This window comes from Eptesicus fuscus, chromosome 14 (genome assembly GCF_027574615.1).
Source record: "Eptesicus fuscus isolate TK198812 chromosome 14, DD_ASM_mEF_20220401, whole genome shotgun sequence".
Classification (NCBI taxonomy): domain Eukaryota; kingdom Metazoa; phylum Chordata; class Mammalia; order Chiroptera; family Vespertilionidae; genus Eptesicus; species Eptesicus fuscus.
Genome location: NC_072486.1, coordinates 60,743,158 through 60,764,449, shown reverse-complemented (window position 1 = coordinate 60,764,449; position 21,292 = coordinate 60,743,158). Strand labels below are relative to the sequence as shown.

General features: G+C 49.9%; 1 protein-coding gene and 1 long non-coding RNA gene across 3 annotated transcripts in view; one reads left to right on the top strand and one right to left on the bottom strand.

Annotated features, from left to right (window-relative positions):
• Nucleotides 1–21,292, bottom strand: part of PODXL (podocalyxin like) — an 86,309-nt gene that overhangs the window by 10,782 nt on the left and 54,235 nt on the right. The gene's annotated exons all lie outside the window — the stretch shown is intronic.
• On the top strand, nucleotides 126–19,825 carry LOC114234790 (uncharacterized). Of its 2 annotated transcripts, none has more exons than XR_008558126.1 (4): nucleotides 126–558; nucleotides 13,179–13,541; nucleotides 19,049–19,252; nucleotides 19,550–19,825. It is a non-coding gene; the product is annotated as an uncharacterized LOC114234790 (long non-coding RNA). The 2 variants fall into 2 exon arrangements; XR_003620976.2 differs by lacking the exon at nucleotides 126–558 and adding an exon at nucleotides 2,419–2,563.

Below are 21,292 nucleotides of genomic sequence, written 5' to 3'. Positions count from 1 at the left end.
TTTCAATCCGATCCCACAGACCCAGGCTGCAGGGTCACTGGGCCTCCTTCCCCAGCTCCCAGGCACATGACCCTGAGGAGACCCCTTTACACCTGTAAGGACTCCTGCTTGTTGAACGGCCCTGTTCTAAGCAGGAGAGAGACAGGCCTGTTCTCAGGGCGGTGCAATCTGGAAGGAGAAGCTGACAATCGAGCTCACAGAACAAATTACCACTTAAGAGTAACAGTGAGACCGAAGTGGGGACAGCGCAGCGTGCTCGGACTGGTTAGCGCAGCAGCTTAACCCTGTCAGGGGGTCAGGGAATGAAGGTCCTCTACTTGTTTGTTTAACAAATTATTTATTGAGGGAGCCCTTCAATGAGGGGTTCTCTGTTCGGCCCTGGGATACAACGATGAATACAACACAGGCCTCAGGAAGCTTACATTCCAGTGAGTAAGGCGGCGATGAAACAAGTAGACAGAACTTCGGAACCTCAGGTTCTTGTGACACGAACAAGGAAATGATACAGAGAACACGGCAGAGCTGTTTAGACAGAGCGCTAAGGAAAGGAGCTCAGAGGTGAGTGTTAAGCTAAGACTCGAAGGATAACGAGGAGAAGGCTGTGTGGGGAAATGGGAGGAATAAGTATGCCCAGTGGAAGGAACAGAACCTGCAAAGGCTCCAAAGTAGAGAGAAGAGCGAGGAGAAGACAAGTGCCAGTGGCATTTAGTGGGGAGCGGGGTGCCGGAGACAGGGCTCAGAAAACACAGGGCCTTCTAGGTGAAGTGACACTAACTTAACTGTCCAAGCTCTGAGAATACAAGGAGGCTCTCTCCCTTAGAAATCACATCCTAAGCAAAATGAGACATAAGATCACCCTCCTTAGAGACCAAATAAGGATTTTAGATTTATTCTAAGTTAAAAAAGAAGCCACCGAAGGCTTTAAAGCAAAGGAGTTTTATCGGATGATTTATAAAGAAACATACTTGCTGCTTTGGAGAATCCGCATGGATTGGAAGGGAGAAAGTGTGGAAGTGGGAAGACAGGCTACGACAGAGATCCAGAGGAAACGGATAATAGCATTAGGTTATTAACACAAGAGACGAACAGGACTATATTTTGGAGACAGATCAACTACCTGCCGATGTGCTAAGTGAAAAGGGGAATCCGTCCTGAGCAGACGGGAGGAAGGGTGGGAAGGGTACAGTGGACCTTCACCATTCTTTGTAGCCAGCCAGAATCTACCATTTTTCTACATCTGGGAATTCCCCACAGTGCGACGGACGGTCAGCAGCAGGCTTTGTCTCCTATTGTAGATGCTGAGCAGGCCCAATATTGGCTATTCCGGCTCCCTGGTGGCCGGAGCACAGTGTGGGCTGCGCTGCCACGGATCAGCTGCTTCCGAGCCAGCAGTGAGTGAGGAGGCAGTGGACCATGGGGAACTGGTGGTGACGGATGGAGACTTGACTTGGAGTGGAAAGCACACAGACAACATACAGATGATGTATTGTGGAACTGTATACCTGAAACCTGTATCATTTATTAATCAATGTCACCCCAATAAATTTTTAAAAAATGAATAGGAAGAACCCAAAGTCTTAATAGAAGTGTTAAGAGTAGATTATCATGTATGATCTGGTCACTCACATTCTAACTTTGGTCCTTGAAAGAGCTCAAATGACTCCCTCTACCAAGGCTTTGAGAAACACTTTATTTCATGAGTCCTAAGATGCACATTTTTTTCATGTCTCTGATAAGAGTGTTATAAATTATTGTAGGTCACTACACTTTGCCAGTGCCCCTCCCCCAGTGGCTCATGAAACAATAGTGTATTTTATAATTGACTAGAGGCCCGATGCACGAAATTCATGCAAGGGGCTTGGCCCCTGCTGTCGCCTCGGCCCCTGCCGCTGCTGCCTCGGCCCCTGCTGCCATGGCTTCGTCCGTAAGGACGTCCAGAAGGACTTCCAGTCTAATTAGCATATTATACTTTTATTATTATAGATGGTGTCCTGGATTTTATTAAATTTGGGGTATTGTTGTGGGGACCAGAGCAGCATGTTCTAAGGGAGTGTTGTGGCCGTTATACTGGGAGGTGCTGTTGATTTCAGGGAAATGGACACCGGGTTCCCTGGGGAGTAGAGACAAGAGCAGAACTTCATCTCTAGGACAAAAAAGGTGGGTATCAGACCCACCGGCAGCAGGAGCATCATGGTAATCAGAATAGTCTAATGAAGGGAATTAGGGGCAGTGGCTAATAATCATGGATCCTTTAGGACCAAAATGGAAGAGCAGCCCAGTATGTCCGACCTCTCGACCTAGCAAACTGAGACCTGTGTTGAGTCACCACAATGGAGAACACAGCTAGCCATGCATCCGATTCCCAGAACGGAATCTTTGTCACAGACTTAGGGTACCTTGAATGAAGCATTAGTTTCCCAAGGCTGTGGTAACACAAACCACAAACTAGGCGGCTTAAAACAACATAAATGTGTTCTCTCATGGTTCTGGAGGCCAAAAATCTGTAGTCGACAGGGCCATGCTCCCCCTGAAGGCGCAAGCAGAGAGTCTTTGCTTCTTCCTGGTAAGTCATCTTGGGTATTCCTTGGCTTATATCACTCCAATCTCTGATTCCATATCACATGGCCTTCTTCCCTGTGTGTCTGGGTCTCTGCTCTTACAAGGATACCAGTCATTGGATTTAAGGTCCGGTATGACCCCATCTTAACTTGATTACATCTGCAAAGACTATTTCCAAATAAGGTTACATTCACAGGTACCAGGTATTGGAGGTTAGGACTCAAACACATCTTTTGGGGGGAACACAACTGAACCTTCTAATCTGCTCCCCCAACCCCACTTATTCCACTATAAAAACCAGGGTTCTTAGAAATCAACTCTGCTTTAAACAGAAAATAAATTTATTAAAAAGATAATGAGTTAGTTAATGAAATCACTTGAGATGGCTAAAGAATGAGGCTTAAGACAGAAACAGCACCCAGAACTCTTCTCCTGAATCTGGCTGGTGAGGACATCACTTCCACCAGCACTGAGCATGGGTGGCTTCAGTTTGCACCCCTGACACCGTTAGTGCGAGATACTGATGAGAGAGCTCAGTCTTCAGGGATGCCATCAGTACGAGCTTCCCCATTTTCCGTTATGTCTGTATGTTAAGACACTGGAGGCACCACAGGGATCCCTGGGTTCCATCCACATTCCCCACTGCTACATTATTGTCACCACATGTAGGATTCATAGTGAGATGTAAGGTTAATGCTCTTATTTTGCCCTGAATGAATTCCTAGGTGATGCCGTGTGCTCTGTGGAATACCATGATGGTGACTAAGGCATTCTATATGTCCATGCATAGTGTTGCTGACAGAACATGGCAGCTGGGAAGACATACTCAGATCGAGACGTGTATGTTTTAGCTGCCTCCCTACACCATGGCCACTTGTTCGTGAGCCCACAGAGCAATCATTATTAGGTGGATGCAGAAAGACACTAACCGATGGGCACAATGGGTCATCTTGTCCACCTGATTATCGAGAGTGAGAAAAAAATCCTCGCACTCCAGTTCTATCCCAAGAAGTCCCCCCATCTGACTCTTCCATAAACCTCTTTGCACTGATCCTCCATTCACTATCCTAAGTTCCTAAACACCTATCCAAAAATCACTAATTGTTACCTATGAATTAGTAACCAGATCCTCACCTCAATGTAGCTTACCGTCAATTAAAAAAAAATCATGAAATGTACTATTCAAAGTCCTGCCCACTGGAAGAACTTTTTACACTATCCTTTAGGGTCTCTCCTAAAATGGGCCTTTATCCCACAGCTGTCCACTCTTGCCAGGTCCCAGCCTTTTACATACATCAACAAAACTTTCCCCTTCTCAGACAACTGATCACGGGAACTACCTTTCTTTGAGACTTTGAGGTATGAGTTGAGGGAAGGTGGCAATGTGGCAGGAACAGACAGGCTGAGGGTGTGGCCACCTTGTAATTTACACATATCTGTTTTAGGACCGGCTCAGGTCTGGTCCTTTATATACTCTTCAACTTGATCATGGAAAGCTGCAACATAAACCCAAAGAAAAATAGTAGGAATTAAATAATAAAGAGAAAAGCAGAAAACAATGAAATAGAAACCAAAAGACAATAGCAAATATCAACAAAGCCAAAAATTTGTATTTTAAATAACTAATAAAATAGTAAAGACTTTGGTGGGATTGATCAAAAGGAAAAATAACCCAGAAGGCATAAATACAAAATATGAACTATAATAACCGTTATTTATAGTATTGGCCATTATGAGCAAATGCTGATAAATTTGAAGCAGATGAGATGGACAAATTCCTAAGAAAAATACAACTTACCAGAGTGACTCAAGAAGAAATAGAAATAATAACTTGTCCTATATTCACAAAGAAATTAAATTGGTAGTTAAAATTCTCTCACAAAGAAACTCCAAGCCACAATGCAAGGGTCAAATATTCTAACCTTACATGAAATTTCTATAGCATACTTTGTTTTGCCTTAATATGTGTGTCTGTAAAAAGAACTCATTCATATGCAATTGTCAATCAACAAAACATGAAAAGTACAAACCAAGAAAAAAAGACACATTTGGCTTCACCAGAATTAAGGCCTATGTTCATCAAAAGAAACCACAGGACTTCCAGTTTCAGCTAATAATGATAGTTGCAAAAAAACAAACAAAAAAAAACACACATCACTCCTACCCTTACGACAAGAAAAAAGCTGGAGAAACAGACAACTAACAACTCTTCTTGAACCTGTTGGAGAATTGAGGTCATGAGCAAACAGCTACCCTGAAGGCTGATAGTTGGGGACAGGCAACTGCAGGGAGAAACTGGACCTGAGCATTCGCTGCCCAGGACAAAGTTAGGCAAGGAGACTAAGCCTTTTTAATGACTTGGTCAAGGCTGCATGTGAGCTAGTGTGAAAGTGGGAAGCCCTGGGAGCTGCAGACATTGAAAGGTTCAAACCCTTTTTAGGTTTTCCCCCCAGGAACCCCGCAGGCTCATCAGGAAGACTGGGAAGAACCTTGAGAAAGTTCCCCTGCGGGGCTGGCTAGAGAAGGTCAACAGTAGCCACTGCTGGAACTCCATATAGGCCGATACCCCTCGAAGAGGGAAATGCCTTACATTTCAGTGGGATTCAACAAAATTTACAGGCTGAGAGCACTGGTGGACAGCTAGGAAATCAAAGAATTAAACTGCAGGAGAACGGCGGAGAAGTATAGCCTAAAGGCAGTGGTGGAAACCCATTGCAGCTGGGAAAGGGAACAGGAAAATAACAGCGCTCTCTACCCCTGGAGAGGGCAGGAATCCATGCTAAGCCCAGCTTCACTTCTAGAAAAGAGGCAAGAAGGCCACACCCTCGAGCCCCGGGTCCCAGGGCCTGTGTAAGACTGACGTTAATCAGAGCATCAGAAAATGCCCTTCTTTCCCGCCATTAACACAAATGCTAGCAAGTGTGCAGTGCAAAGTGGAACACACCTGGAGGGAGCTGGAAGAGAGACTCTGGGGAGCAAGAGAAAGGGAAGACCTACAGTCAAGCAGGGAAACAAACTGGTACTATTCACAGAACTTGCAGCCTCTGCTGCAACAAGTCTTAAAGCCAGCCCAACCTCTTAGCTAGAGGAACGCAAACTCGCACACTGAAGACCTAGCCGAAGAAGAGCCACGTGCGAGGCAACCAATAATCTCTCTGTCTCGATGCATTTGCCTATTCTGGACATTTCCCATAGATGGAATCACACAATGAGTATGACTCATTCAATGACTAGCTTCTTTCCCTCAGTATAACGTTTGCTTTTGGTTTATCCATGAGCATGTCAGTGCTGTATTCCTTTTTATTGCTGAATGCTATTCCATTGTGTGGATATACCACATTTGTTCATCCATTCATCAGCTGATGAACATCTGGGTTGTTTCAACTTTTTGGCTATTATGAATAATGCTGCTACCCATTTGTGCACAAGTTTGTGTGTGGACATATGTTTTCATTTCTCTTGGGTATATACTGAGCAGTGGAATTTCTGGGTCTTAAGATAAGTCTACATTTAGCATTTTGAAGAATTGCCAAGCTGTTTCCCAAAGTGGCCACACCATATTTATTACATACCCACCGGCAATGTATGAGGGGTCCAATTTCTCCACATCCTCACCAACAATTGTCATCTGTCCTTTTTGTTATAGCCATTTTAATGGACTATAATGTATAGCCCATTGTGGTTTTAATTTGATCTTCCCTAATGACTCACTAAAATCCAGCAATATATAAAAAGGATAATACATCATGATCAAATGAGGTTCATCTCATGGCTAGTTCAGTATTTAAAAACCAATCAGTGCAATTCATCATATTGACAATAAAATAAGAAAAATCATATCATCTCATTATATTCATAAAATTCCTGACAAAATTCATCATTCATTCATGATAAAAAAAAACCTCAGCAAACCAGGAATAGAAGGAAACTTTTCTAACCTGATAAATATATCTCCAAGCAACCCTTTAGCCAACATAATTAATGGGGAGAGACTGAATGCTTTGCCCTTAAATTTGGGAACAAGGCAAGTCTGTACTCTCTCATCACTCCGTTTGGGCATTGTAAGAGAAGTCCTACCCAGCTCAAGAGAAAACTCGCCTCTTAAAACTCAACAATAGCCTGGCCGGTGTTGCTCAGTGGTTGAGCATCCAACTAGGAACCAAGAGGTCATGGTTAGATTACCAGTCAGGGCACATGCTGGGTTGCAGGCTCAACCCCCAGTAGGGGGCCTGCAGGAGGCAGCTGATCAATGTGTTTCTCTCTCATTGATGTTTCTATCTCTCTATCTCTGTCCCTTCCTTTCTCCCTCTAAAACAAAACAAAACAAAAAAACCCACCGTTAAAAAACAACAACACTCAACAATAAAAAGATAACCCAATGTTTGTTGTTGTTAATCCTCACCTGAGGATATTTCTCCCATTGATTTTTTCCCATTGCAGGGGCCAGGGAATGAACCTGCAACACAGGGACGTGCCCTTGACCAGAATCAACACTGGACGCTTCAGTGGGTGGGCCGACGCTGTACCACTGAGCCACACCAGCCAGGGCAATAACCCAATTTTTTTCAGAGGGCAAAAAACCTACAAGGAAAAACAGTTACCAAAGATATACAGCCCTGGCAGGTGTGGCTCAGACGGTTGAACATGGTCCCATGCACCAAGAGGTCACTGGCTTGATTGCCAGTCAGGGCACATGGCCAGGTTGTGGGCTCTGTCCTGTGTCCTGTAGGGGGTGTGCGGGAGTCAGCGGATCAATTTCATGGATGTTTCTCTCCCTTTCCCTTCCTCTCTCTCTCTCTAAAAATCAGTTAAAAAAGAAAAAAGATATACAGATGAAAAACATGAAAAAATGTTCAACATCATTAGTCATTAGGTAAATACAAATTAAAGCTATGATGCGATACCATTACACACCTATTAGAATGGCTAAAAACCAACTGGCCATACCAAATATTCAACAGAACTCTCAGACATTGCCAGTGGGAATGCAAAACAGTACTGCCACTCTGCGAAAACAGTATAGCAGCCTATTTTCAAGTTAAGCATATAATTATCACATGACCCAGCAATTCCTTTCTTACTTATTTACACCAAAAACTGGAAACAACCAAGATGTCCATCAAGTGAATGAATAAACAAATCGTCATACATCCATACAATGCCTACTTAGCAATAAAAAGGAATGAATGTAACATGGGTGAATCTTAAAAGACATTTTAAATGAAAGAAGTCCAGGCTACATGTTTTATTCCATTTTTATGATATTATGGAAAAGGCAAAACTGTAGGGATAGAAAACAGATCAGTGGTTACCAGGGGTTGAGGGAGGGAGGGGAATTAATTTTAGAACAATGGAACTGTTCTATATGGTTTTGGGGTGAGGGACACAAGAGTCTGCATTTGCAGAAACCCATGAAATAGTACACCTTAAAGAATTAACTTTAGTTAGTGCCAATTTAGAGCGGGGGAAACCCTGAGATGCTCAGGAAATCCCAGGATGTAATCCCTGAAAGACACATCATCTTAACCAAATGATCAAGGATGTAATGGAGGCTATGAAAATAAATTTTAGTTAGGTTACAAATGCATGTGACATAATCTCACTGGAGAGATGGGAAAGTTGACCAAAGCAACTGGAAAGGGTATTTTGAATGGATGCTGTAAAGCTAAGGCAAAAAGGACTATATAAAAAACAGTGCACTCTAAGTGGTAAATTTGTTTCTTAAGAGGGTGTGGATTATCAACTTTAAATCTAGTTTATGTGCATACCAGGCTTGGTCAAATCGGTCAATAAATGATACATAACATGAGCCAGATTCCTCACTGTCAGAGAAGAAGTTACAAATAAACCGGCGAGTGGGGAGGAAGCTGAATGAACCCTGAGGAGATAGGATGTTAGAGATAGAGAAGTCAGTACAAACTCATGTTCCTATATAAGTACACATACATACAAGTAGATAAATGTATATAGGTTTGTGTACATACATGGGTCAGTACACAAACATATATTTCCTAGCTCTGTCCACTGAGAGGGTCTCAAAGTAGTGGCATCCAGTAGCATCAAGGGTAACCCAGTCATTCTCCCACAAAATGAACCAGGGCTCCCTGGAGAAATGACCTGATCCTAGTGCTGATGGAGAGAAAATGCCAGATGAGCCTGGAACATCTTGTAATGCCAAAAAGTAAGGAAGTGCTGGGGGAGGGGGGGCGGGGAGGAGGGAGTGGGCAATTCCAAAAGACAAAGAGCTCCCAATGGCCTAACCCAGAACAATTTAAGTAACAAAATAAAAATATATGTTGCATTGGAACCAAAAGAATAAAATACTTAGCTATGAGTCCATGCTGATAAATGATTGAAAAAAAGAAATGGGACAGAAGAAACAAATCATCATTACAGAAAATTTCCAAAAACCGTCGATGCCCTTCCCTCCTGCAAGAGAAACGCTCTTCCCCACCTCCATCTGAATGCGGCAAGTCGTAGGCTCTTCTAAAGAAGGACAGAAAGGGAAAACTAGTAACATTTTAGTGAAGAAACCTGGAAGACACATCATCTTAACCAAATGATCAAGGTTAACATCACCAATGATAAGTCATGACTAGCCATAAGTCATCAGGTCCCCTGGTAAGGTCTTATTTCTGAAAAGACATAACCCCAATCTAACCATAAAAGAACATCAGACACACCCAAATTAAAAGGCATTCCACAAAATATCCAGTCAGTACTCTTAAAAACTATTACGGTTTTGAACAATTAAGGAAAGACTAAGAAACTGCCACAGATTAAAAGAAAGACATGATTAAATGCAATGTCATATCCTGGAACAAAAGAGACCATTAGTGAAAATACTGGCAAAATATGAATGCTCTGTAGTTTATTTAGTTAAAAGTATTGTACCAGTGTTAACTTTTTAGTTTTGATAAATGTACAGTGGTTATGTAAGATGTTAACATCAGGGGAAGCTGAAGGAAAGGTATATGAACTCTGGATCAACACTTCAATTTTTCTGTAAATCTACAATTATTTAAAAACACAGGGCAGGAAAAAAAAGAGAGAGAGAGAGGCCAAAAGGGAAATAAAAAGAAATCGGGAGAAAACAGTTGCAACATATATAGTCATAAAAGATTAGTATCTAAAAAATATTTTTAAAAAACTTCTAAATGTAAGAAAACAACCCAATAGAATAATAGACAAAAGAATCAAACAGGTATTTCACAGAAAAAAGCAGCACCAATAGCCTATAAACATGTGGAAGTGTTAGTAATTCAGGAAATGCTAAATCAAATAAGAATTATCACTTCATACACACCAGATTGGCAAGTAATAGCAAAAATACAGAGTGGTGTAAATTGGTACAAGCACGTTGAAAATAGTATGACATCACCCAGTAAAGTGTAACACGCCCATAGCTTTCAATCTACAGTTTTCATTTATACCACTAGGCACAAATGGGAAGATGCCACCCTGGGAGATGCCTACATGTATATATCAAGACTAGAGGCCCAGTGCATGAAAATTCATGCACTGGAGGGGGGTTCCTCAGCCCGGCCTGCCCCCTCTCACAGTCCGGCCTGCCCCCTCTCACAGTCCGGCCTGCCCCCTCTCACAGTCCGGCCTGCCCCCTCTCACAGTCCGGGAGCCTTCAGGGGTGGGAGGCGACCTGGTGATCAGGGAAAGGTGACACCCCATCACACCTCTGCTGCTGCCACTGCCCACAGCGCAAGCCTCGCTGTCCCTGGTTACCTGAGCCTCGGGCAGCCCTGGGCAGCTGGGGGGCTGAGTGGACTGGGGGACTCCAGAGGCAGGCGTGCGGGGTGGGCCCGGCCTTGCCGCACGCCTGCCGCCCCAGCAGGGCTGAGGGGACTGGGCGCCACCATCTTGTGGCTGTGGGCGCCATCATCTTTGAGGGTGGGGCAGTCAATTAGCATATTCCCTCCTTATTGGCTGTAGGCACCACCATCTTTGCGATGGCATGAGGGTCAATTAGCATAGTCCCTCTTTATTAGATGTGTTCATAAGAATGCCCCTAACAGGAGTTTTGTATTGGCTCCATATAGGTAACAAGCAAATGTTTATTAACAGTAACATGGATAAAAAAGTTATGATATATTCATATAATGGAATATACTAAACAACACTGAACAAAATCAGTGAATGTGTATTGTATTATATTTTTATTATATAATACATATTATTTAGAGTAAATCTAAAAATAATACTGACCAGTAAAAGCAAGAACAGAATACTTACATGGTTACATTTATAGGGTTCAAAAATTGGCAAAACTACTTACAATTTTTGAGATAGGAACAGAAAATATTACTAAAGGTTTATAGAATACTAAGTTTAGGATAACAGCTATTTCTGGGGAAAATAGGAAGATACAACAGGTATCTGATTTATTGGTTTGATTGTTTTTGCAAAAAGGGAGACGTCTGTGCTGACTGATGAAATCAGCAACACAGAAGTCCCTGGTGATCGGATCACTTCCATTTTCAATGGGATCAGTGCAGGGGGAGTCTGACTGGAGCTGACTGGCAGTGAGTGGATGGTAGGCCAGTGGGCTCGTGTGTGTAGATAACTTATCAGATGTTAGGCATGAAGAGGAGCAGAGAAATGTGGCAGTCACTGGAGGGAGCTGGTCTAAAGCAAGTTTTGCTTTTTTTGAAGGTAGGAGACCCTAGAGCTGATAAAAATGCTCCTTTTGGTTTGTCCCTGCTCTACTGTCTCATCAGGCCTTTAAGATATAGAAGAGGATGCATGGGTTTGATCCAGAGCCCACGGTGGAGGGAGTAACGGACTTCATCACAGGGTCGGACACTTCCGCCTTTGAAACCCGAGGGAAGAAGATGCATTGAGACATATAAGTACATTTGTAATTGGGGTAGTGAGACCTGAATTTCCATTTGACAGCTTCAGTTTTCTCAAGCAAGTCTAGATGAAATCTGCTATACTAATATAAATGAAATCAGAGAGGAGGAGGAATTATGTGGAAGGAAAAAGTATGAAACACTCATGTTGGAAATGGAAAAGTAAGCCTATGAGGAGAGTGGTTCTCCACTGGTAGCAACGGTCAGCTCGGGCCTTGTTAAAGCACCAGCTGCCAACCTCAACCCCAGAGACCCCAACCCCAAGGACCCCAACCCCAGAGTTCCCGATTCAGCAGCTCTGGGATAGAGCATGAGAACTTGCATTTCTAGCAAGTTCCCAAGTGGTTCTGATGCTAATGGGCAGAGGACCACGCTTTGAGGATCACTGTGCTAGAGAAAAAAAGTATGACTGCCTCATAGTATTTGGTGCCAAATTGAGGCACAAAATTATGAATTTAAAATGAATCCAGCCCTAGCTGGTTTGGCTCAGTGGATAGAGTGTCGGCCTGTGGACTGAAGGGTCCTGGGTTCGATTCCAGTCAAGGGCATGTGCCTGGGTTGCTGGCTCAATCCCCAGTGGTGGGCGTGCAGGGGGCAGCCAATCAGTGATTCTCTCTCATCATTGATGTTTCTCTCTCTGAAATAAATAAAAAATATATTTAAAATAAAATAAATCCAATTAGCTAGAGTGCGATTTTACCTTAGCAGTGTTCCGCTACTTTGGCACAGGCACGGAAAAACGGAAGAAGGGTTCCTGTGGGAATGGGTTTGCTAGGTGGGTATGATGGCGGAAGAGGGTGCAAGGGACTTGAGGGTATTTGTAAGGTAGGGGTGGATTACGATGGATTGTGAAATACAGGATGACAAAGACAGATGGGCCTTAGCCGGTTTGACTCAGTGGATAGAGCATTGGCCTGAGGACTGAAGGGTCCCGGGTTTGATTCCCAGTTAGGGCACATGCCAGGTTGCGGGCTCGGTCCCCAGTAAGGGGAGGTAGTGGGGGGGGTAGTGCAGAAGGCTTGCAGGAGGCAGCCAATCAATGATTCTCTCTCATCATTGGTATTTCTATCTTTCTCCCTTTCCCTTCCTCTCTGAAATCAATAAAAATATATATTTTTTTTTAAAAGATAGATGGGTGTATGAGCAATGAGAATGAACTGCTCACATTTCAGAGGTGGGCAGCTTGTGTTGGTGATAACATTTGGGTGTGAAACGGAAGGGCCGAATGAAGCAGAGATGGGGAAAGCGCAAGAAAACGGGAGGCCGGGGTATTTCATTGTTTATGCAAGTGCTGAGGTCTCTGTTCACAAACTGAGATGGAGAGGGGGGAGGGAGTCCTCAGGGAGGGTGGGGTGCGGGGCAGTGGGTGAGGTTTCTGCAGGGAGGAGATGACACTGAAGCTGTCTGGAAGGCTGTGTTGAAATGAGGGGCGTGTAGGGGGCAGCACCAGGGACGTGACTGTTGGTCCACATGCCTATCTCATGTCGGGAGTGGATGCGAGTGGGAAGAGACGCTGACCTAGTCTTCTCTCCTGGGGTGAGGAGAATGCTGCCCTGAACCTTCAGCGAGGGCCGTTTCCTCCTGCTCCTGGCTACTGACAGACCTGGGACTGACTCTCCACTATTAATAGCGGGAAAGGAAACTCAAAAGAATGCCCCAGGAAGAGGGTGTGTGGAAGGAGGGCAGGAAGGCAGAGCTGGGAGGCTCTGGCCTGGACACCGGCGTCCACCTCTCCTTCCTTTGTTACCCCAGCTCACCTCCCCCAGCTGCTGCTATCTCCAGGGAAATAAAACCTGAAAGCTCCCAGGGGGCACCGTGAAAGGGCAGAGACCAGGCAGGATAAGCTGATGTCTCGTGTGACAACGGAAAGCGCTCAGGCTGGGAAATCAGAGACCTGCACCTTCTCGTCCCGGTTCTGCCTCTGATGCCCGAGGCCTTGGGCAAGGTCTTGGCCTCTGAGAAAGAAGCACATCTGTGAAATGGGCCAGATGCTTTCTGCAGGCCCTGGGACGTGAGGGCGCTTCCCCAAGCAGGACGCAGTGCACATTCGCTGTGACCAAGAGCCATCCTAACCAGCCGCCTTTCCGAGAACTGCCTGACCTGCTTCTCCAACAGGTGACGTCTGCTTTGTGAACCTCTCCCCCCTCCCCCCGCAGGCACTGCTAGTGAAGGGGAAGGGGTGGCGATGCTGCCTCCGTTCAATCTGCTTGAAGCCTGAGCCCCTCCCAGCTCTCTAGGACACCCCCCCCCCCACTCAGATCCCAACTCCTTTATTGCCAGGTTTCTAGGCAGCAGCTGGAAACTACAGTGGGGTTGGTGGGACAGGGGCTTTGAAAGGATGCAGGCCCCAAACTCCTGGGTCAGTAAGGAACCTGGGCTGCTCCAGGAGCCCACTGGTGGCCTGGCCAGGAACCTCCCCCCCCACCCCCCGCCCCACCCCAGCGCCATATGTCAGATGTCCTCTCTGTACACTGCATTCAGGCCCCTTCACTCTCCTTCCCTTGTTTTGAAAGAGGTGCTCCAACCCCCCTCCCAGGTGATGTCCCCACCTCTGTGCTTCCGGGTTTTATGAAATAAGTCAATGCCCCCGATTCCAGCCAGGCCTTACAAGTCCCTGCCTCAGCAGAGTCGGTCATCCTTTCCCGCCACCTCCCTCTTGCTGAGCTGAGCACTCACTGCCTCCCACCAAGACGCCTTCTCCATCCCTTCTCTGCCCTGGGAGGGTCCTGTCCTTGGTGTCTGCTGGGGGGGGGGGGGTTCGGCCCTGGGTATCTCATTAGCCTGTACCCGCCCTTTATAAATACTCCTCCTCTGTGGCATTAAGAAAGCTAATCCCACCAACCTGGTGAGGACCTTTGTATATATGGGGGGGCCGGGGGGAGCCTGGCCTGGGTGGACAGCACCAGGAAGGGGCCTATGGGCAAAGGTAAGCTCTGGACCAGGAGCCCAGGGAGGGGAGCAGGGAGGCGGCCTCGCCTCACCTCTCCTAGCCAGCTGTGGTGGTCAGCCAGCTGTGGTGGTCAGCCAGCTGTGGTGGTCAGCCAGCTGTGGTGGTCAGCCAGCTGTGGTGGTCAGCCAGCTGTGGTGGTCAGCCAGCTGTGGTGATCTCCCAGTTCTGCCCAGACCCTCTCTATACAGATGGGGTCCCGTATCAGTTTCCTGTGGCTGCCATTCGAATTCCCACAAACGGGGTGGCTTAAAGCAACAGAAATCCATTCTCAGAGTTCTGGAGGCCACAAGTCTGAAATCAGTGAGTGACAGGTTTGCCTCCCTGGGAGCCTCCAGGGGGGACCTTCCTTGCCGCCTCTGGTAGCTGTTGGCATGCCCTGGCTTGCAGCAGCATCATTCCAACCTCTGTCGCCCTGATCACACTGCCGCCTCTTCCTCTCTGCCTCTTATAAGGAAACGTGTCAACAAGAGAAAAGTAGGCCTGCCAAGCCAGCTTGTCAGCAAGCCCCCAGCTAACCCAGGGTGGCCTCATCCCAAGCCCTTAGCTTACTAATAAGTGCATCTGCAAAGACCCTTTGTCCACATCAGGTGGTAACCACAGGCTTCGGGGCTGACATGTATATTTTGGGAGAGGGGGACATTTTTCATCCTGGCACAGGTCCCCATCTGAAAAATAGGGGTAATGACCTCTGCGGCTCCTCTCTATACCCCTCCAAACAGCCCCTTGCTTGGGCCAAGGACCCTGAAGATGCACCTGGTCAACTTCCTGGCATAGGAGGTGCTGTGGTCTGCATGTTTGGTTGAAGCCCTACCCGGCAATGTGATGCTACTAGGACGTGGGGCCTTTGGGAGGGTCACAAGGGGTCATGGGAGCAGACCACCCCATGCCCAGGTTAGTGTCTCAGACTACAGGAAGGGCCCCCAGAGCTTCCTCTCTCTGCCGTGTCAGAACACGCGGGAGGGCGGCGGTCGACAAGCCAGCAGGGGTCTCCGGGACCTGCCACGCTGCCACTCTGAGTTGGAACTGCCAGCCCCTGGAACTGTATTGTTTGGGCCCCCCAGGCTGTGGGTTTTGCAGCAGCCCAAGCTGACTGCAGACAGGGGCTGGGGTGGAGGTTAATAATGAGGATAAAAATAGCAGGAAGGAGGGCTCCAATGTCTAGGAAGGGCAGGGTGCCAACCCGCCTTCCTCACTGCCAGGCAGGCCGAGTGGCCAGGCAGACAAGTGTGGCCACAGGTTCTGTCCCCTCCCCAGAGCCCTGTCCCTCCCCCTGTTCTCTTGGGGCCTCTGGACAGCAGGACAGCACCCTAGGGGGTAGCAGGCCTGGCTGCTCAGCATTGCCTCTCCCCGCCGGGCCCAGAGCTGCCCCATCAGGGGAGATAATTCCGGGCATTCTTCAAATCTGGAATTGTTCAGCCCTTATCAGCTTGTTTCAGCTGGACCGCCCGACACTCACTCCCAGGGTGGGTCCTCGTCTGGCAGTTTCCCTGGGCAGGAGAGGGCAGCCACTGTCCAGCACGCGGTCTCCCAGCAATGGGGAAAGGCAGCCTTCACCTGGGGACCCCCTTCCCTGCGGGCGAGGGCTCCAAGGCAAGGGGACCTCACCCCACATCTTCTGCCCCAAGCCAGCAAGTCATACTGCTTTCCTGTCCCCTACACCTGGCAGTGTGGCCCAGAGCCCGAGGGCATCCACTCCAATCTGCACACACCCCTGCCCAGTCCCACTGTGTGACCCCTCCTCTCTCCTCACGTGCGCGCGCGCGCGCGCACACACACACACACCCCGCAGCCGAGAAACAGTGGCTAAGAGCACACTTCGAGCCAGACCATCTGGGCTCAGGTCCCTGTTCTACCACACACAGGCTGTGTGCCAGGCAAGTGTGTTAACTCTGTTCCTGTTTCCCTGTCACAAGGGGGGAGGGAAGAACAGTACCTGAGTCAGACCTTCACGTGCTGACAGCAGTGCCTGCACAGACAGTGCGGTGGTGCTGCCCCAGGCCCCCAGTCATGGCCCTCCGCACCTCCTGTTACAGGCCTGCCTGCTCCTCCTTCCGGGGTGCTCACGCCTGCCAGGCCGTGACCCCCGCGGGGTGGACACCCATCGGGGCTCTTCCCGGGCTCCCCAGTGAGGCACGGCCACTGAGGGGAGAGGTGAGGGGCGATGAAGCACCGGGGTGGCTATGGCCAAGCGAATTCCCGGATAAGGGGGTAAGCAGGGACGGGCCTGGATGCAGGAAGAGCTTCCTCACCTCCTCAGAGAGGCCTGGGGAGTCCGAGCAGGGCGAGGAGGGAGGGCTTTCCTGCCAGCTGCCTGAGTTTTGCCCTGACACGGACCCCAGACCTCAGTCTCAGGGAAAGGCTCTGCGGCCTGGCCTCCCTTCTGAGTGCTATCTGAGGACCTGCGCCTGGTGTTAGGGGCCACGCGGGGAGGGGTATGCTGGGCGTGCCCATCGCCTGCCCAGGGCTGGGTTTCCTCCCCCGAGAAGCCGAGCTGCAGCACCTGGGCCTCCTTCCCAGCCCACCCTGGGCGGTGGGGAAGCAGAGGAAAGTCTGGTAAGTCTGGCTCGGAAGGAGGCGGGGAACTCCTGGATTAAAATGTACTGGCCGTCCACTGAGGGCCGGCTTTTACGTGGCATCTCAATGGTGAAAACCTCCGAAAGCTTCAGTTATTCAGAAACCGAAGTGCATGCCCTGGCCGGGCAGCTCAGTTGGTTGGAGCACCGTGCCGGCCGATACGCCGGGGTTGCTGGTTTGACCCCCCGTCAGGGCACGTAGGGGAATCAACTGGTAAAGACATGGATGGGTGGGCAACAAATCCATGTTTCTCGCTCTCTCAAATCAATCAATACATAAAAGCTAAAACAAAAACACGGAAGTGCAGAAAGGTGAACTGACCGGGTCGATCCCACAGCACGTGGGAACTCGGGGTGCGGTGGGACTGAGGGGCAGCTTTCTCTCCGCGCACCTGAGGAGGACCAGCTGGGAGTGGGGGGCTGGTTTTCGGCCTGGGGTGACTAGTCAGGCAAGCCACTTTCGTTTCTTGGGCCTTGCCTCCGTCTGTAGAATAAGGGACACAGTAACGTCTAACAGGGTTTACCAAACTTCTGTAAAGGGCCAGAGAGTAAATATTTCAGACCTTGTGGGCCATCCAGTCTCTGTTGCAACTACTCAACTTCACTGCATCCCCAAAGCAGCCTCAGGCAGCATGTACATAAATGAGCACGGCTGTGTCCCCATGAATTTTATTTACAAACGACAGGTGGCTGAGCCGGAGTGTGCCCACCCCTGAGGCACACGATCCCTCCTGTCGGGGGCTGGGAGCCTAGGTTTTCACCCCGCTGGGACCCAATTCTGTGGTCCCTGACGAACCCAAAGCCACCTGCACTAGCCCCCTGTTAGAAACTGAAAGAAGTATTTGCAAATCCTATCACAGACCAAGGGAAAGACCCACACTGTCAACTCTTCACACACACGAAAGTAAGAATTTTAAAGCCTCAGAGCACCACATTCCCACACTCACCCCTCAGAGAGGTGAGCGGAGCTGATGGCCTTCCCTCCTTGTGTGGCTGTGACCACTTGCAGCAATGGCACTCCTGGAGGAAGGATCTGCGGCCACTGCCCAAGGCCCCCGGTGCCTGCCCAGCACCCACCCCAGGGGACACTGGAATGGCCAGACACACGGCCTGGCCGGGGCAGGGCCGGGGCAGACAGCTGGGGCACCTAACTGCTCCTTTCTGTTCTCTGGGGCTGGCAGCCCTGGCCCAGGGCCTCTCTCCTCCTCCGTTTCACCAAGAAGGAAACCCAGGCCTGGGCCGCCCCCCTGCTCAGCGGCTCTGCGCGGGGTTCCCAGGGGCGCCCGCTGTGTTCAGAGAACAGCCCCTTCCTCATTCACGCCACAGTGTTTCTATCCAAGAATTCCATTCAGAGAATTACACGCCGCAGGTGCGGATGGAACACACACGTCACCAGCACCCCAGATCCCAAAATGGGACACGGAATCTCAGAAGCCCTTCCTGTGCCCCCTGAAGCCACGCTGTACCCCCAGACCCCCAGGGTGACCTCTCTTCTGACTGAAACACCTCGGGTTAGCGTAGCCTGCTTTTGAATTTACATCAGTGGTATCACCCAGTACTGACTCTTGGGTCGGGCATCTTATTTGTGCGACGCATCCTCCAGCAGTGCCGCTGCATCCTTCCCGAGCTGTGCACTATTCATCCCACTGCGTGGCTTCCCATGCGTGGCCACTGTGGGCAGGGCTGCCCCGAACACTGCAGCTCATGCCCATGGGGGGTGGGGGGGTTGGGGGGAGGACAGATGTCTTCACTTCAAGAGGCTGAGCTGCTGGTCCCCCAGGGCATGGGGAGGAGCTGAGCCAGGGGGGTAGGCTGGCTCCAGGCCTGAGCTCCTCCCTCGCTCCCAGATGCCACCCCCACGTAGAATCTCAGGCCCTCTCTGTGTGGGCCACTCCACTCAGCTCTGTCATTGCAGACACCCGCGCCCCTGCATCCTCCCTCCCCCCCAGCCAGCTAGTTATTATCACATGTGGGCTTTAGTGCGGGGGCCTGGAGAGCTGGAGTGGTGGGCGCAGCGAGGGAGCTGGGAGGTCTGGTTTTGCTCTCAACTCCCTCCCTGGCAGGCCAGCTCAGAGGCCTTCTTTCCACATGATTCATAGGGGTGGCTGCCATGACCTATTGACCATGAAAGGCCGGGGCTGGCTGCACGCCCCCACTGCACCCCATCAGAAGCTCTCCAGGTGAGGGTCAGAGGGCAGAGCCCCACCTCCAAGCCGGAACAGGAAAGAGCTCCTGAGCAGGAAGCTTCTAAACACATTCTTGGGATTACTCGTTATTTTAAGTCTGTGGCTGAAGGCAGAGAGGTAAGAAAAGAGCTTGGAATCCAATCAACTGTGCCACCCAAGGTTGCAGCCCTGCCTGCCTGTGGCGGAGCCCCCACCACCCTCTGGTCCCTCTCCCACCCACGGGGAGCTCCCTCCTGGGCCTGCCTCTGCCACGGGGAGCCGCTGTCCTCACAGGAGGGTGTGCAGGTGCTGACCCCGGGAGGCTGGGGCAGGTGTGTCGGGCTTCATGTAGAGCCGGCCGCCCGCCCAGGGAAGAGGCCAGGCTGCTTCGGAGCTGCAAAGAGGACTAACTCCTCCAAACAATACCCTTTCAAGGCCTCCTAATCCCTCGGCCGGCTGCAGGCCATGTGAATCCTGATTTGTCTGACCGGGCGGCGTGCCCAGGAGCTGCCAACCCACCGGCCTGTGACGTCCGGCTGACTGAGCTGACCTCCCTGCCAGGAAGGGCCCCAGCACAAAGGTCAGCACCACAGGCCGGACCCCAGAGGAGGGACAGTGCCCTTCAGCTCGCCTTGAAGGTATTCCAAGGATCACAGACGTGCCACACGTGCAGCCTCCACAGAGGGTGGGCGACGGGCCTGCGTGAGCGGGGCCTGCGGGGGGCCTTGGTCCTTGCCTGTCAAGGGAAAGAGAAACAGCTGTCTTGGAACAAAATGAACTTTTAAAAACATGTATAAGCTTTGGGGGGGGAGATGTCAAAATACTCCCAATCCGCAGAGCAGCAGGTCTGGCTGGATGGAAGCATTTTCCTGCGGGTGCCTGGCGTGCTGGGCAGGGCGCTGCCTGTCCTGCAGAGCCCGCGTTGGGTCTGCCGCCGCCGCGGGGCACCGGTGTGCACCTATGCCTCCTCTCTTCACGTGATGGAATTTTCTACAAACCCATCAAAAGCAGTGGCCGAAACCGGTTTGGCTCAGTGGATAGAGCGTCGGCCTGCGGACTCAAGGGTCCCAGGTTCGATTCCGGTCAAGGGCATGTACCTTGGTTGCGGGCACATCCCCAGTAGGGGGTGTGCAAGAGGCAGCTGAATCATGTTTCTTTCTCATCGATGTTTCTAACTCTCTACCCCTCTCTCTTCCTCTCTGTAAAAAACAATAAAATATATTAAAAACAAACAAACAAACAAAAAACCTCTTAAAAAAAAAAAAAAAAGCAGTGAATCATCATTACTTTTAAACGTATACAACTAGCACTTCTGAAGGCCTTGTCCTATCAGCCAGACACCGAGCCGAGAGCTTTACACGAGATGCCGTCTGCATCTCCCACGCCCTCTGGGGGGGGGGGGGGCGGGGACGCGGACACTGGGGCGACAGGGGGATGCTGTAAGAGTGGGGAGGCGCAGGGCTGGGCCCCCACGGCGCAGGGCTAACACAGCTTCTCATCTGGCCCCGTCCGGCCCCAGGCGCACCTGCTGCGCGTGTCCTGGGGTGCACACGTCCTTCCACAGCCAAAGTGCACGCACACTTGGCACCTGACTCTTCCCTCAGCGGTCAGTTCAAAAACAACCTTGGTAATTATTTTTCTGAGGGAGCACGTTGTCGTTCCCACGCCACCTCCTGAAGCCATGAAAATAAGCAGATGTGCAGGGGTTTCTGAGCCACCCCTGGAAACCTCCGCCAGGGACCAGGCTCCAGTCCCGCTGAAAACAAACAAGGGCCGGGAGCCAGAGGGAAGTCCCGCACAGACGGGACAGTGGCCTCTGGGGCCGGGGAGAAGGCTCTGTGAAATGGGGCCTGTGAAGTTCCCAGGCAGCCACGGGGTTCCGCCCAGTGGAAGCCGAAGGTTAAGGCAGCAGCGAGCTTTCCAAATTCCCAAGCGCTTTTCTGTCCCGGAGAGAGTGCACCCCTTCCAGGAATAACACCTGCATCCTCCTTTCTGCACAATCATCCACATTAGTACTGGTCGCCAGGGTAGGTCTGCGGGTGCTGGGCTCAGGCTCAGCGAGCAGGCTCCTCAGACGCCCCCTGACTGGGCACAGCAGGTTCAATAGAGGCAAGACTCTGCTTTTGGCCCGGGAGGCAGGGAACGGCACCGCATCTCCCCACAGGGCACAGAATCCGG